The 16,126-nt window shown below is 38.5% G+C and overlaps 1 protein-coding gene across 9 annotated transcripts in view; it reads left to right on the top strand.

Annotated features, from left to right (window-relative positions):
* The window catches only part of MEF2C (myocyte enhancer factor 2C), a 122,214-nt gene that overhangs the window by 67,566 nt on the left and 38,522 nt on the right, over positions 1 to 16,126 (top strand). The window lies entirely within an intron of this gene.

Below are 16,126 nucleotides of genomic sequence, written 5' to 3'. Positions count from 1 at the left end.
TCATTTGGAAATCTGTCACATTAGAGAAAGCCAATGTCATTTTGGACTGCAAAGGTTTTTGTATCATCATTGTGAGTATCACCTGAGGCATCAGCTCCACTGACAACAGAAAAGACACCAGGAAAGACAGAGCATGTTGTTTAAAACAGAAATATTTGTTGGTAGTCAGTATGGAGCTTTTGTACTGGGTTTTTTTAGTTTTGTGTTGTTGTATTTTTTTTTTAAATCTGAGTAACCTGGTCAAACACAGCAACAGGGTGTGGAAATGTCAGTACAGTTCACAGGGTTATTTGGGCCTGAGTATTGTTTTGTTCAGTTCCTGTAATGCTGTTTGTGATAAGACGCTGAAGACAAAGGACGATAATTGATGGAAAGGGACTTAAATCACTCCAAAAAGAATCAAGGTCCTTGTATTTGGGTACATCGACTCTTCTGGTCTCCTTCCTCCTTGTAAAGCATTTTTGTCTTCTTGTATGTCGGCCCCCTACTGCTCTTTGTAATGGAGGCAGACCACAAGTGATTCCTTTATGCAGTACACAGGGTGTAATTGTGTCTGTGTGGTGTAGTAGTAATTACCGAGGCTGAATTCCTTTATTGTATCTTCACTGCAAGTTTGGAAAAATAGGGCATACTACCCTACATCGCCATTTTCAACCTAGATAGTGAGCTACTTACTGCTGTGTTCCAGAGACAAAAGCTTTTGTGAGCAAACCCATTTTTCACTTTCAAGACATCCCTGCTTTGAAAGGTAAATACAAAATGTGGTTGTTTACCTGGATTCCGCACAGTAATATAATCAGAAATGTAATAATGCCACGTCTCCTGTTTTCTCACAACTGTCTTCAGCACAGTTAACTGAACTTGCCCTCCTGTCCCCCCAGACTTTTTGTTTTATTGGACTCCCATAAGCTCTCAGCTGTTCCCATCGAGCCACAGTGGAAGACTGCATGCTAAGATTCCTGCAAAATCAGAAAGCAGTGCAGTTTTTCACATGCTTAGAATGAGTCAAGATTTTTTCTTAGGGTACAAATGTTCCCAGATGTTGTCCCATACCTGCTGCTCACAACTCTTTTTATTAGGTAAAAGGAGTCCTACATTATCAAAAACCGAAAAACCCTAATATGTAAATTCCACTGATCAGGTATGTTTACACTCCTAACTTAAAGTCTAGAGAGGTCAGTGGGAACCTTCTGGCAAACTTCAAAATCATCTGGTTACAATTTCTGTAGAAGCAATTTCTGCACATTCTATCACCTTTTCTAGTAAGCAATAGCGTACAAACAGTTATAGAGGTACTGTTTCAGACTGTGAAACTATTTGCAAGGAGAAAGCAGAATACTCCAATGAGAGTACGCAGTGTTGTAGCTTTATTTTTTAAGCAGTTTTCCGATCAGTAAAGGTGGCACAATTGGGACCTAAATAGTTCATACTCCAAGAAGCATTCATTGTGTATATGGAGAAATAAATGTGCAGTAAATATGCTTCTGTGCCACAAAGTTAGAAATAGGCAAGCCCCTCCTTGAGCAGCAAAGGCACCCTGCAGGAGGTGCTTGGTGAAGAAACACCAGAAAGGATAGGGATACAAAAAATCCAGCTTGGTGCCTACTCTACCTCACCTTCAATAGAGCTGGTATTTTAAAAGCTCTTCTTGCCTTATCCTTCCATGCTGCATGAAGCAAAATTCCTCCATGTTTCTTTTCCCCTGGACTGCGGGCAAGTAACTCTATCTGTTCTTGTGATACCTTCCCACTGTTTTCACATCTCTGGCAAAAGTTATGTTAAACTTCAAAATATGCTGACTTTTCTCCCTTTGTTACAGTAAAAACATAGAAATTAATTATTTATTTGTGTACTATAAAATTTGCATTCGACCTTGTGTATTATGTAGCTAATAATGATTGGGCTCCATTTGATCTAAATCAGGGAGTCCTCATGTGCTTGTGTATGTAAAAGACAATTGAAATTAATGTAAATTATCAAATTTGCAGGGCTATAAAGCCTCAAACACCTACACCTTATTGTTCTGCATTTTTAATGCTCAAAAGTCTAGTGGTCAGCTATGAATTAATGTCCACTGGTCAGAACTGCTAAGCTTTCTGTGGTAGTTAAATCTTAAACAGCCATTGTTCCTCGAACAAAAAAAAAAACATTTAGAACAGGGTTTCAATCAGCATCTTCTTTATGCTGTAGTTTATAAAACCACAACTTTACATTATTGTGTCTTCCTTACTTAATATTGCTGTGGGCAATTTTGCATATGGTTACCAGTTAATGAGGGAGTAAATATACTATTAAAAGAAGTTGCATAATCTGTGATCTAAACTTTAATTAACTGCATTAATGCTTTTGTGTGATAGAGAGCAGTGTTAAAGAGAAAAAATCGTGATATAATGAATAGGCTTGAATTAGAAAAAAAATCTCAAGCCCATTATTTATATCATCCTGTGTGATCTATAGACAACTATAATTACATTTTATAGTGCACTGTTATAGAAATGTGCATGCACTTTACTTTGGGTTGTTAAAGTATACGTTTATTTCTTTGATCAAATGTTACAGCACACAGGCTGTTCAAAGAAAGCAAATTATAGAAGAGTCAATACAAGTATTTTAAACAACTCACAGCTGCTATAGATTGATTCAAAAGAGATCAAAATCTTGACAAAGAAGCAATTCCTAAAGGAGCATATGTTGTTTAAAGTATATTTAGCTTACTACAAAAGAATCATAGCTATAACATGACCAAACATAAAAACACGCAATTTATTCTTTCACAGTTACAATCCAAGGCTTGGTTATTACACACTTCTAGCATGTTCAAACAATCATCAATAAAATAGAAGCTTTTCACTTTTGTCTCCAGCAGCTGTAAATGTGCACTTTAGCATTTAATCTGTATTTTTGAAACCTATTGAAAATAAGCTTTTCTTCTCTAAAGTGAATTTTCCTACAATGCATATATATTGTTTAACTCAAGGATAAAAAATTATAATTATGCTTCATTTTTTTTCCGTCCTAGACCTTAAAGTGTTTCACGGAAGTGACTAAACATGGGTTTTAAAATATGGCAACTAAGATGATTATCCAAAAGTGTAACTTGAGGCATATGAACTTTGTGAGAAACCTTGTTATTTGGTATTGAAGGTATCTAGGGGTCTGTACTGTACTGTCTGTACCCTTTGGATAAACCCAGTCTGGACCAAAATGGAAAGCTTTTTCCCCCCAGAAGATCCAGAAACTCTCAGTCCCCACAATGGCAAGCATTTATTGAATGCCTGAATGCCCCATAGGTCTTCATGGGTGGAGGTGTCTGCAGTCCTGGGAAAGCAATGTTAACTTCTGATGAGGCGTAGGATTTCTGAAACTGTGTTTGCTTTGTCTGGATCTGTCACACACATCCTAGTAATCCGCTGCCTGGCTTGGATCCTGTTCTTCAGTACCAAGATTTTACTGTGCCCTGCATAGGAAGCCTCATATCCTAACAGTTTGATTGCCACTTTGGAGGTCAGGTGCCTAAATGTCAAGTATTGCCAAATTGAGCTTTCTGTGTGCCTAAATCCTTTACTGGACTTGTTCCATAGCCCTTTCCTGTCACAAGGCCATTTCTTGCAGCAAGGGAATTACAGCAGGGTGTGGACTGCTTTTTATGGCTTCAATGTAAGCTCTTGGGTGCACATCAAAGCAGTGTGGCTAAAAGAGAACTTCTTGTCAACTAGTTTTCTATCCTGTCCCTTTAAAAAATACTGATTTCCTGAATGAGCCTTAAGAAAGTGTGCTCTTATTTCTCTGTCCCTAGACGTCTTCATTTATAGCTTTCAAATATTGGCAGGTACAGGAGATTCTGCCTAATTGGCTTCATTAGCCAAATGGTTGAACTATTTGGACCTTTGTAGATATCTACATTTGCCCATTCTGAGTTGGACTGCATAGAATCACAGAATCATAGAATCATAGTATTGATAGGTAGTAAGGAGTTTGTTTTCTAGAGTAAAACTCCCTTAATGACAATGCCTATGAGGGTTTCACAGCTGAAGGTGAGCAGGCTATTTATGCCATAGTTTGAACTTAGGTAAATCACTGAGTCCTCAAAACTTACAGAAACCTCCCTCTCATGTGGAATAAATTTTTAATTCCCATCCCATTAAGGAATCTGAGAGTTCCTCTGTACAGCCATTTTTATAGAAGAAATGTTGTTTTCACTTTCTGTCACTGTCAGTGATGGAGCAAAAGAGCTGACCAAACGTTCTGCAGTTAAGCTTCTCCATGATCTCTGTGACCAATTCAGTAGCACAAATAAAAAACTCATCCATTCCCACTACTGCTATTTTATTGCAGGGTTTTGTGATCTGGTATACCCCAGGCAGAAACAAGAATCCTGCCAAGCTTTGGAAACACTGTAAGAAGTCTTTGGCGTAGCTTATTTCAAAGTTTCATGTTGTTGAGAAACTGCACACAAGCCTCAGGACTGTGAAAGTACGGAGACTAGGAACAAAATTGTTCACTTCTGCAATAGAGGATTTATTATATGCCTGTTTCTTCCACACCAGCTGGCCTCTTCCTGGAAAGGATCTTATAGCAGTCCTGGTTTTCACTGAAATTTTGCCCCTTCTGGATACTTCTTTGTCCTTTTTGCTGCTGTAAGTGCTATGTGAAAGTCTGGGCTTGTTGAAATCCGACAGGATCTGCTTGCAGATTTTTGATTTTAGTATTTCTGTAGTAAGAGTCAAAGCCACACATATTTTGAGGTAAGTTCATCTTCAATCTTGCCACAGTCTTATTCTTTGATGCAATCAGCATTTGGTTGATTTTAAAATTCAAATACGAAGCAAATTTTAGAGATGCTGCGGTATTCCTGTATCATTCCATGTGGAACTTTTTAACTCTCTTCTAAATCAGTTTGTTGCATTGTAAATGCCCTGCAGAACTTAGGAAAGAGCTCTGGATGCTGTGGCAGCATGCTGATGGCAGCAGATGGCTTAGAAAATAGCTAAAATAATGGAATAACTAATAAGCTTACATTTCTTGCTGCAGTACTGTCAATAGGAGATACTACTGCTCTGTCTGTCAGGACAGTGGATTCAGCCTAAAGACACAGGCGGACATTACAGGTCTGTAATTGGTCCAGACATCCAGCATTCATAAACTTGTGGACAGTTTGCTGTAAAGTTCATTCTGTGTGCAGAACAGAAATGCAGAGAGCTGAAACCTCTGTACTTTGTTATGTAGGATTTTCCTTGTATGCAAGCTAAGCATGCTAGAAAAAAAATGCTCTAAACATTATTCGCTTAACATTTTTCTCAGTTTGCTGAAATTGACAAAGATTAATTTTTTTCTCAGAAACAGTCCCCAAAACACTGCCTGTGTCTATGTAGCAAAATACTGTGAAGCGATGAATCACAAAGGAGGTCAGTTCTTTAAAACAAATGCATCCCTTAAGACTGCTGCGGGGCTTCAATTCCCCCCAAAAATACTCGATTCCTAATGGGAAAAGCTTTCTTTCTTACGTGTAATGTGTTTTTTTGGGACACCAATTGAGAATGTCTGGGGAAACAGCTGTGATGGTGTCAGTACTACTCAGTTGTTCACTGCCTTTCTCCATTGGAGGTTACCAGCTTCTCAGCAGACTCAGAAGAGGGGAATACCCAACCCTCAGCTGCTACATCCCTACCACTTGAGTATGGGGTGAGCAATCTCTGCTTGAGGGGCAGCACTGCAAGAGAACCGACCCTGCAGTGGTGGCAGCCACCAAAGCTGTTGCGCCAGAGTCCTCAGAATAGGCCTCACCGACACAGTACCAATCACACACATGGCTGTGTTCTCCACTCCTACCTCTGTCAGGCCATGGAAGAAAGGAAACAGGCTGACATCTTGCTTTGTTTGTCCAGTTCTCCTGCAAAATGAATGGACTCCAGTAGAAACATCTTCTGTAGCCCACAGAATTTTCTGAGTGGGAATACGATATGATTAAAGGTTTGAAGATTTCAGAGAGTAGTGCTTTGGCTACCCAACATACCAATTCTTCCTTACAAAACTATAATTTTGTCCAGAAAAAGAAATCCAATTTTACAGTGAGAAACCTTAACAGTTAAGATATGTTTAAGCTGTTTCTAGAGAAAGCTGAAATTTTCACAAAGATGCTCAGTTTCTGAATGAAGGTTTTTTTGTGTTGGTTTTGGGTTTGAGTATTTTGTGTTCTTCTATTCTTTGTCTGTTTTACCCCCTCGGCCATGATTTTTCTAGTATCTCTGCAAACTTTGCTCTCATATCCACATTTCTGGTCAAAATGTTCTGACTTGGCTCTGCCTCTGTCACTCCTGCTTTCTCAAGCGGTGATAATACTGGAAACCACTGCATTTCTCAAGTCTTTTTCCTTCATTCTGTGCTGAAAACCACTGTTGTAGTGTTAGTTGAACTTAGACTCTGCTCAACAAAGCTACAGAAGGTTTGTGAGGTCTCTCTGACTATAGTAAATTTAGAGTCCTTTGTGAATGCATTGCAGTTAGCTTCTTTTCTTTTTAATGAAATTGTTCTTACAGCACCTCAATTACTATGTTACTTACAATCATGCATCATTTTAGTAGGAAAAAAAAAAAAAAAAAAGTGAATTAAACTCCATCCAGGAAGTTATCAACAGTAATGGGAGTTAAACTTCAGACTCTCGAGATACATGCAAGCAACTTGACTGTTGGTAATCCTGTGTAAAGATGCTTTGCCTTTTTTCCCTCCATAATGGCACAATTTGCAGTAATGGAAATTTAGAACTCACTTGCCTTGAAAGCTTCCTGAACTCTCCAAAATCCATCTAAAATCTGATCTCTTTTTTCTAAGTCTGTCATTTCTGATTCTTTTGAATCACTTCTCTTGAGAGAAGTGTTTACTCCTCTAAAGGGAAAAGCAGAGTGATAAGAGCAGTGTGAATACACTTCCAAGAAACAAGGAGTTGCTAGAAGGACCAGCTTTTTGGGGTAATCATGCAGTCTGGAAGTTTCATCCAGCCCCTCCATACAGCTTCTGACTATGCTCTCTCAGTCCTTCTTTGTTATTACATAGATTAGATATCTTCAGCATTCAACTTGAAAAATTATTATCTGGATCTTGCTATTCCTGTAGGATTTTCCATGGGAAAACAGGACCTCTCTCTTTCCTTACTAGCAGGTGATACTTTGCTATATAGAAAAAATGCATAACATAGTCTAGATTTTAGCAACTGTTTAATGATAAATACAAGTTGTACAAATGTTGGGTTTTTTGTTGGTTTTTTTTGTTGTTTTTTTTTTTTTGTAAATAACATATAGTTTCTTGGTCTAAAAAAAAAAAAATAACAAAAAAAAACAAAACAAAAAAACACCGACATCTTAAACCAAATACAAAATTCTGCATCGTTTGAGTCATCATCTGTTTTTACAGTTAGAATCGTAGGCCAATTTTTCCTCTGAAATGTACTCACTTTAAGCTTAGTGGACAGACTTTCTTCCCTTCTCCTTGGTGAAAACTTGACTTTATCAGCAGAACACTGAGTTGATGGTTATTGCTTTGCTGCTATTTAAGACCTCCATCCTGCAAAGGAACAGAAGTCTAGAGTTTCAGAGATCTAACCTCTATTATAATTCACCATTTAAAAATATATATATATTGATTTAGGTATCTTTACCAATGGATAAAACAATTATGGTACTATAAAAATATAAGAGGTTTTTCTTTTGCCTTTAAAAGGAACAGCTATTCAGCAACATTTGCTCGTTGTCATACTGGTAGGGTTTTTTTGTAATACCCTGTAATTTGATCTGCTGTGAAATAAATGTTCAAATTCTGGGAAGGATTAAAAACAACAACAACAACAAAAAAAAAGCCTTCTCTGTTGAGAACACTAATACAAACACACTTTTTATGGGAGACCTCCAAAGAAAACCCAGGTGCAGAGGGAAGTGGTGTTCCTGCAGCAGTGGGTGGCATTTTCACTGCTGAGTCAGTACTGCCCCAGCTCAGTGCTGCTGGAGGTGCACTGTTTCATACGAAATGGAAAAGCAAAAAGTTTTGTGGTCATCAAAGACTACCTGGCCTCATAATTAAGAGTGAAGACGTTTGCCCCGGGGTCTGGGGAATATTCATTGCAAAGTAAATTATATCTATCGTTACAGATTTATTTGTCAGATATATTTATTATTTCTTCTCCTGAAAACCTTGCTTTTTAGTCTAGCTGACACAAGCTGATAATATATTCATCGCAAGATAGCTTCATTGTAATAATAAGTGAAGCAATTCTTACACATGCTATTTCTGAATTGCAAAATATCTTAGGATATTTTAGATTAAAATATATTTTTAGATCAAAATACATATCACAAGTATATTTTTTCTGTAATAATTTTGTGACAAAATTTCTGTAAAATATGTGTTACTTTGTTTATCTCATTTCTTAAATATTTTGAATATGGCATTTAGTATTAAATGTTCCCATTTATATCACAGAAAAATACCAACTGCCTTTGAAATAGTTAATAGTTTCCACAGTTATTTATATTAAGCCCCACATATTTAAAATACTGTGTATTTGGAGAGATAGTAACACTCATGTAGCATACTTGGTAACACCACTGTAGATCTAGAATAACTCAGCTGGTGTCTTTACAGCTGTTCCAGCCACAGATTTACACCAGCGTAAATGAGATCTGACTTCAGCCTTGTATTTGTATACATGTCTGACTAAATTAGACAGAAATGAAAACGTTGAGGGCAGAGCTCCATCTGGAAGAGATAGAGTGAGTGGAGAAGGATTATAGATAGACAAACATAAAAAGGAGGGAAATAACAACCTGTTGATGATTACAGTGTTTATTTTTAAGTGGCCAGATATTCCCTAAAGAAGCTGAGATGATTCTGCTGAACTACTGTAAAGTTTATTTTTCCATTCATACGCTTTCTTTGTCTGGCAGCAAAACCCAGTACAAATCAAATATACTGCATCTCACAGTATCTTCTTCTAGTTTGAATATGCTCAATACAGCTTGAGGAAAATCTGGCCATCTTCACACACTTAGATCATTTTGAAAACTCCGTGAAAGACCTAATGTACCAATATCATGCTGTGGCCAAGTCAAAGCAAGTCAAAGATATATCTGTTCTGGCTTTGGCCCATTTCTGCATCCCCTGGTAGACAGAGCTTACAGGCTGGCAGTGCTCCTCCCTATGAACTACTGGAAGGAGACAGTGCAGAAGCGTTGTTTTCATGGAGTCTTCCCACAAATACTGGTCCTTGTGAAACAGTTGTTGGCTTTGCTAAGGCCTAAGGCACACATGTATGGGCAGAGCAATGTGCAGGATGAGTGTTGGCAAGAGCAGACTGAAACCTTCTGCCCAAATCTAAATCTTCTTTATTTTGTCTAGCTGAACAGGGGGCCTGCAAAAGGTCTTGGGACACCCAGTGCAAGGTTATAGTTGTGGGCTGCTCAAGGAAGAGTGATAATTATTCCATCCTTAGACACAAGTGTCCTGAGAATACCTCCAATCTAGCTAAATAATCTGCTGATTTTGAGCATAAAGCACTAACAGTCAAGTCAATAGAAAGTGTTGTGTTTTTACTGCAGCAGAGCTGCACACAAATTTAGTTTTTACTCCATACTTCAGTGAAACCGCATTATTTAATTGTGCAGTAAATTCTGACTGATGTTTAAGAGGATATTTATTTATTTATTTTTAAATAAGACGGTTTGTTGGTTTTTTTTTTTTAATCTTACATATGTGGATGGGGATGATTTTATCAGGTGTAGTTATAACTAGATTGACATTACATTTACGCCACTAATCCCATCACTTCCAACTGATCTTACATGTGAACATATTGTTTAGGAAGTACCAGTTCATAAAAACACATTTCTTGTTTTACCTCTTCTGATACAACACACCAACAGTGTTGGGCTGCTCCTGTACTGCATCACTGTCAGTGAAATCTAATTATGTTCAACTACAAAAACTAGCAAAAGAATCCTTCTAACTTTGAGCAAGAAGATGTTGAAACATGATACAGTAGCAGCTGTGTATACATGTGTATAAATACATGCATAAACACATATACAGGCATATTTGTGTACATATTTGTGCACTGTTCCTGTGTTCCTGCAGGCTGTGACCATGCAAGGGTTGAGAAGTGCAGCAGCAGTGTGGGTGAAAGTGCTGGGGCTGGGACCAGGTGTTGGACTGGCAGATGTGGATGGTGGAGATGTGTGGCATTGCTGCTGTTCACATAATACATGCTCTCATCTGCCTTTGCCTGGACCATCTCTGTCAAAGCCAGAGAAACATGATCTCCTCCACTGAGGGTTAGCACAAGAATCCTACCTCAGCTGCCTGCAGAATTTTTGGGGCCTTCAGACCATTTGTTCTGTGATGACGGATGAGGATAAGATGGAGGGATGAAGAAATATCCCTGCTTAGAGTCCCAGGAATTATTGGGAGTTCAGTTCTTTAAAAAAAAACAGTTTATGGGTGTGGTTGAGCTTTAAAGATAAGTATTGTGCTTGGCTTCTTTTAGGGTGCAAGCCCCTGCCTTTTCACCATCTCCAAACTCCCCACCCCACCTCCCTACAGGGTAGCCCAGAAGACAAGGTGTGCAATCTCATTTGGATGCAGGAGATGCCCTGTAGAGGGAAGTGGTGTAAGGTGAAAGTTGATAAATACACATTCAGAGGGCTGTGCATCCCTCTGGCTCATGCTGCACCAGCTGCACATCCTTGCCAAGCTTCCTGGTACTCAAGTCACATAGCACAGCTAGGGGAAAGAGAAGAAAACACCCCACTGTCCCAGTACTCTTTCAAAATGCTGTTTATTAACTTGATTTTGAACCTGTACTAAAAATTATTGTAGAGGATATATGTCTCGTAATGTATCAAGAGCATGAGTGGAAAAGAATAGGCTGAACTGTGTAAGCAGGTGGAAATCTCATATCATGAGAATCTTGCGGTGTACACATACAGACATTCATAACACACTGGGTGATTATCCAAAAGCAAAGAGAAGCAGATGCTGCTGGCAAAGGATGTCAACATTGTTTGGTTTCACAAGAGGTGTGATTAGAGAAGGTACTTGAAGGAGGAGAGAATAATCACTTGGCAAGCAAAAATGAGAGGCAAATGCAAGCAGACGATCGGTGTACTGTTGTGAAATACACACTGATGTGTATTCATTTCAAGAAGAAAGACTTGCGGAACCAGACAATGGAAATTCTTTTTCTTTGAAACTTAGGTGAAAATAAGATAGTAAAGAAGGGTTAACGTGTGGTTCTAGAAGTTCAGCTGTTATGTAAGCCCTGTAGCTTATATTAAAAAAAAGGTATAAACCACAAAAGCATTTAATGATTTATACGAAAGAGGTAAGAAATGTTCCATTTTTCTCTTTTACTGGTATACATTTTTCCTTTTGTCTGAAGCTTGTTAGATAACAGTAAGTATAATCATGTTTTATCTGATTCTCCTAAACATGCAATTAAAGTGCATTAGTACCAGCATACTAGTTTATGTTCATTATTAAATGTAAAAATCTGAGAACTCCACATTAATGGAACATAAAATTTCAGATTTTCGTTACACACAAGTCAGTGAATTCAGATGGATGGTTCCCATAGCAACCTATCTCTTCCTCCTTGTGTTTTTCATTCCACTAGAATCTTTCATTACTTGATTGCACCATACATTGTATAGTGCCATTTCATCATAAAATTTCATCATTATGTAACTGTGCAAGAGAAGAGAGTGAAGGTTGCCTTCACTCCGCACTTGCTAACTTCAATGTTTCTATTGCACAGAGAGCAAACAGATGCTTAAATGAATCAAGCCCATGATTTAAATATTTCCTGCTTTTTAGAGGGTCTCCGTAAATTTGGCTGGGTGCTTTGGCATGGCTATAAAGCAACCGAACACAATAGCATATGATTTCTTTATAATTGCTTATTGTCTGCCTTGCCACGTAGCTATGTGGCTCCAGTGAGCAAAACAGAGACCAAACCATTTTTCAATTGTGGCTGGAAGATTTCTCCTATCAAGATACAGGAAGGTGATAGTGGAAAATAGAGGGCACTTGTGGTTTTTGTCTCCTAACAGTTGAGTATAATATATCATGTTAAACATGTTAAATCTTTGTGGATTCTCATGGTTTCTAGCAGGGTTATCAGTTAGAAATTTTTAAGATTCTTATGGTAACTCCTGAATAACATTGCAGATATGGGAATTAGTAAAAGCAGAACTGTAATTCTTAGTTTTTCTGCAGTGGAAATTTTGATTATGGACATAGATAAAGCCAACAAGGCGGTACTTCTCATAACATAAATCAAGATAATGATTAATTTTGCAATAACTAGTTGGGTCTTTCATCCTCAGGATATGTAAGTGTAGCACATAGAGTGGACTGTCAGAAGCTTTTTGGGACCTTATCAAGTGACCTAGTCTTCTACCTTTTGGAGCTAATGTAAGCATTTCAAAGTCCAAATATCTGCAGCTTCTCAAGTCCCAGAGTGCTTTGGAGATTGGTTCCACAGTATATGAAACTATTGAAATTATGGAGAAAGGAGGAACTCCTCAACAAAGACAAGCAAACTAAAACAGAAGAAAAATAAAAAAATAAGTTGAGTGTCTGTTCTTCTCCAGTCTTTCCATTAAAGAAAAACTAAAAGTAAAAGATAATAGTGCATAAGCAAAGATTGGAGAAAATTGAAAGGCTCTTTTCTCCTCAGAAGCTTTCAAATTATGATGATTTCCATTGTCTTGATAAAATCAGATCCAGCCATATTTTCTTTTGTGCTTTTGTAGTGATGATAAATTTTGCATGAAATGAAAGTAAATAGTTGTTTATACTTCATTTTACAGCAACCAGTATGTCACTAAGTCAGCACTTATCAGAGCAGGATTTAGGCTGAACTGCTGGCATATGAGATTTCAGCCAAAGGTTGTTTTCCTTTAACCATTTTGTTTTTCATATGCCATGGCTGATTTTAGCTTATTAGTGTCCTAGTGTCCAATGTAATTACAAAAAAAGGGGCTTATTTTCTTAAATAACTGAAATCTGATTTGGGGTTCTCCAGAATGCAGTGCTTTATACAGTTGTGTAATTTTATGCTATTAAAAAATTCCCTGAGTAGTCATTAAATCTTTGGAAACTAACTAGGCTCCAGGAGGATGCTATAGCTCTGGCTATTTTCCAGGATTTGCAGGAGGCCACGACAGCTTAGCATCGTTTCTAAATGACTGCAAGACTAGGTCAAAAGCCTGCTGAAACCCAGTTGGCCTTCTTAATGATTCTATTCTTCTGTGAGGTCCAGAGTCAGCCTCTATAATCCAGTGGTGACACAGAGCCAAGGAGGAGAGGGAAAAATTGGCGTAGTCCATAGAGCTTCTGAATAAGGATGGATCTGTAAGCTTTCAGTCCGTGTCACTTACAGTTATGTTGTACCAAGAAGTACCAAATGTGTTGAAGCACAAAAGTAAAGGACTTTTCTGAGAGGTGTGAGTTTGGTAACAGTGTGGGGAGTAAAGTAACACAGTGCAGCAGAACAGACCAAATTACAGCCTGAGTATTGGAAAGTATAATAAGATAATAAGATAATAATAAGATAATAATAAGATAATAAGATGCCCAGGATCATTATATTTGTCCTGAATACCACTCAGTACCTTGCTGCAGAGGATAAGTATGTCATTCCTAGTAAGCTCTCTGCTCTCCAGAGGACTGTGAATATGTGTGTGTATGTGCATGCCTATGCAGCCTATCCATCTGCTTTTCTGTCCATTTCCTTATTAGCTTTTCATTCTTTATTCAGTACCAAGGAAATCTGGCACAAAAGGAGAGGTCTTATGGACTATGAAATTCAACATCATTCACGACATTTTTGTGCTCTTATGCAGAAAGAGATCATGGAGATATTCCTAGAAGGTGTCCCAGCTGAAGATAGGGTTGCAGCAAGAGTCCAGTGTGCAGAGGGGAAAAAAAGGATCCATAGAAGAATGGGCAGGGTGCAGGGGAATCCTCAAGAGATCCAGCTGCAAGAATTCTCTGTACATTGCACTTTACTCCAAACCGTAGTTTATAGGGAAACAGGCATTAGTTCCAGCACTTACAAAGCTAGAAGCTGTGTAGCACACTTGTGGACATTTTTGTTGTCTAAACTTAACTTACTAAAATTTAGGGGAGCTGGCTGGGGAGAAGGGCACAGATTAATGAACTGGATTAGCCATGTCTGCCAAGGCACCAACCAGGCACACTGGATTTGCACACAAAATTTGCCTCTACTCTGATAAAGCTAAAGCTAATTTTGGGTAGAAGACCACCCGCCTCACAGTGGGCTGCTCTCCCCAGCTGCAGAGCTGGCCCAGGGCTGCTCCTGCAGGGGCTTCTCCGTGGGCTGTACCTCCTTCAGGCCATATCCACTGCTCCACCTCCTGGACTGCAGGGAATTTTGCACCTGGACACCTCCTCCTGCCCTGCACTCGGTGCCTGCTCAGCTGCTTCTCTTCCGTTGCTCAACCCTCTTCTCCAGCTGCTGTCATGCAGTAGTGTTTCTCTCACTTACCTCTGCTCCCTCAGAACACAACCAGCTTTGCTTGTGACTCAGTTCTGGCAGCGTTGGGTCCCTGTTGGACCAGGTGGAGCTGCTCTGTTCACAGGAGCACTGCTGGGCACTCTGGTCTCTGCTCACACAGACCCTCCTGGCTGTCTACTGACTACATAAGCCTAATAAAGAAATTTCTAGTTAAAGTAGGGATTGAAGCCTGTAATGGCAGCAAGTCTAATTCATTGCACCTGCTTTCTCAGATTATGAAAATAAAACAGGTGAGTTATTTAGATATAAAAGGGAAATTTCACTTTTACTGCACGATACTGTATCTCTTAAGTCTATCAAACAGCAGTTGATTGTAGAAGCCCTCTTTGCAATGGGCTTGTTCCAGTCTATTAGCAATAGATATTATTCATGACTTTGTCATGGATCAAATATCTGAAACATAAAGGAGAGATAAGAGGGAGTGGAGAAGTGGAGAGACTCATTCAAGTCATCACATTTTCTTAAGGTTTTATTCAAATGGATGTATAATTTTGTCTGTGAGTCTGGAGTGGCTCTTAGATCTGAAGTTTGTATAGATATGAAATTTGAAAAGATCTACATTAAACAAGCCTTCTGTATTTGCCAAAATGTGTTTGAGAGGTCTACAGCATGAGTTTGGAAGGCTCTGATCTCAAAGGACAGAGTGCTGTTATTTTGTCTTGATGAAAATCTGAGATTCAAGTCATGTCTCCAGAAACAGAATAGCTTTATGACTTCTCTGCAGTGATAAGGTGGGCCCATCCACAAGTCTTGTATAAAACACAGAATCAAAGTCTAATTTTTTTATATACAAATACAACAGTACAAACTATGAGTTTGTAGTATGAAATTGTAGAGATTCAACACTGTTAAATTGGGCATTGCCATAGCGAAAATGGCTAAGAAATGTGATTTTCCAAAAGGAACAAAAAGCTCGGATCAGAGGCAGCCAGGTAAAAGAAGGCAAAAAGACACCAGTTAGAGTCTGGTATCTAAGGCTGATTGCTAATCACTAGCACAGACACTAATGACACAGTATAAGCATAGTTACTTAGTAACACAGGAACTTATGGGGTCTACCTGTTGTAAGGCCTCCCAGCCATGCTGCAAGGGAAATTTAGCTGTGAGTGGTCTGATAATGGCTGTAGACAGCCAAATGGACCCTTTGAAGAGTTTTTCAGCAAGGAACTCTTCAAGCTGTTTGGGAAATCTTGCAAATATTGACTTTGTGTACTGTTGCTTATATCATAGTCTACAAGGACTTTTTTCTCATATCCTTCTACCTTAACAAAATGGGTGACTAGTAGACCAGTTAAGGTCTGTTTAAAGCCAGGCAACCATTTAAAATTGTTAGCTACTAATTTCATTTAATTTTTGTGCTTTGGATCACTGTTATTTTTCTTCGTGATGATGTTCATTGTTGTTTGTGGTTCCGGGGCTTAAATTCAGCTGGTGAACCTGAGATTCTTCTGTTTTGACTTTTCACTAAGCATCTGTTCTAGCAGTTATTTTTCCTGTACATTAAAATTCAGCATTGTACATTTGTAGCACTGTAACTGGAGT

Source organism: Centrocercus urophasianus, unplaced genomic scaffold (assembly GCF_019232065.1).
Source record: "Centrocercus urophasianus isolate 14NV4802_14NV808 unplaced genomic scaffold, USGS_Curo_1.0 seq_21, whole genome shotgun sequence".
NCBI classification, from domain to species: domain Eukaryota; kingdom Metazoa; phylum Chordata; class Aves; order Galliformes; family Phasianidae; genus Centrocercus; species Centrocercus urophasianus.
The sequence above is the reverse complement of the archived record's forward strand: the minus strand, read 5'-3'. Positions and strand labels throughout refer to the sequence as shown.